Here is a 2,315-nt window from a genome sequence, read left to right on the forward strand (position 1 = left end):
TCATGTAAATAATAATAATATGTACTTTTTTAAATAAAAAATGTTAGGTGAAACCCTATCCCCTTTTTATTGGGAACCCCTTAAAAATTAGGGGATTGACTAGTTCACTTTGCCAATGATGATGCATACCCTAAATTTCAAGTTGGTGACGAAAGCTGGATGTCAAACCCATTATTCATTATATTATAGAGCAATGCTAGGGGCCAGTAACTTTGTGATTTGTAGCCATCAAATAGCCATCAACGATGATTTTAATGGTGTGAGATTTTATCGAATGGCTCACTTTTCTTTGCTGGTTATATGCTGGCCAGAATTTAACAAAGTTGCTGGCCCTAGACTTTTCCTATATTATATATGAAGAAGTAGAAGTAGAAGTAGTAAGTAACGTAGCTGCTCTCTTTGGTAATAGCTAATAATTATCCACCGTGATAATTGTCATGCAATGCGGCAGCGTTGTACCGCTGAAATTCATGCATGCATAGAAAATTATTAGCAGCCGGATGCATAATAATGATAATAAAACTACCAACCAAATATATTATAATACTTTCTTTTAAATTTACGTGTATATAAATTAATTTCTATATATATAGATACTAACAGTATAAACAAGTTTTATACCTCATTTAATTAAGTTTTTATTACTATATCACTAAAAAAATTAACTATTTAACTTAAATTATTTAAATACATATAAAAATATTTATACTGGATCAAATTAAAATTGATATATATATATACACGTCAATAATATACGTATTGATGATGAAAAATAATGGTCACTGCCGGAAATAAAAGAGTTGACGAAGCCAAAGGTCGTAATCGTTATTACAGTCAGAGAGAGAATAATGGCACCTGCTACTTACTGGATGCTTGAATCCTGGAAGCTAAGAATGGCGGCTATTTCACCTATAACGTACCCTTGTAACTAAGCAACAACCAAGTTGCCCAGAGATAAAAGAATTCATTATTTTGGACCATATTACAAATTGAATTATCAAAACGTATAAAAACACATGATGTTAATTATAATTATCCATAAAAGAATGTTTTATGTGTTAGTTTTATTTTTTATATATGTTTTTGTAGTATTAGAAATAATTATTAAAAAATAAAAGCAAATAAAAAATTTTAAAATATATAATATAAATATTATTTTTCAATTATATATATTTCATATATTCCAGAAAGATATATATAGCCACTAAAATGGACGTGATCATCATATATGCACCAGCTATTCATTCAGTTTGAGTATTTGACAATTTGTAGTGATGTTAGCCTGTTCAAGATTTAGATTACACATATAAGTCTGGAAAGCATCTTTTAGAATTAGCCAGATTTTTCGGTCTAATTCATTGAATTGACAAATCTCTAAAGATAATAAGAAAGAGTTAATATCAATTTTGAATGTGAAAATTTTAAATTTTAACTTCATAAATATAAAATCTTGGTTGATTAATTATTAACTGATTTTTGTTCCAATGCATATAAAATTAAAGAGGAGTGCTACACATACAAGTCATTTGGTTTACAAGTCATCATACAAGTTGGGATAAACTTAACAAAAAACACGCTGACCCATATGACCCATATACGATTTTCATGGCGTACTCCTCCTTCTCTTTCTCCTCTTCCTTCTTTTTCTCCTTCTCCTTCTTCTTCTTCTCCTCTTCCTTCTTCTTCTCCTTCTTCTTCTCCTACTCTTCTTCTTCTTCTTCCATGAAAACGAATTTGATAATGAAACTTCAGAAATACACCCAAACGATTATAGAAATACACCCGAACAATTACATAAATACACCCAAAGAATTACAGAAATACACCCAAACGGTTATAGGAATTCACCAAAACGATTATAAAAATACACCCAAAGGATTACAGAAATACACCCAACGGATTACGAAAATACACCCAAAAGATTTAAGAAATACACCCAAAATTTGTTGAAGTACACCTTATGTAGAACTCTTTCTCTTTCTCCTCCTCATCTTCTGTTGCTTCTTCTTTTTCAAAAACGATTTCAGAGTTTGATGTCAAAAAACAATGGACATCAAGAATAACGAAGAAAGAAAACAGAAAAAAAAGCACGTAAATGAAGAAGGGGAAAGAGAATGTAAGAAAAGAAAGAAAAGAAGAAGAAGAAGAATAAGAAGAGGAAGAAAAACGTGCAGAAACAAAGAACGTGCAGAAACGAAGAAGAAGAAGAGGCACGGAAAAAGAAAAAGAAGGAGAAGAAAAAGAGGAAGCATGGAGAAAGAAAAAAAAAAGAAATAAATGATTTATATGACTTGTATATGAAAAGACTTTGTATG

This window comes from Arachis ipaensis, chromosome B10, assembly GCF_000816755.2.
Source record: "Arachis ipaensis cultivar K30076 chromosome B10, Araip1.1, whole genome shotgun sequence".
In the NCBI taxonomy this organism is placed as follows: Eukaryota; Viridiplantae; Streptophyta; class Magnoliopsida; order Fabales; family Fabaceae; genus Arachis; species Arachis ipaensis.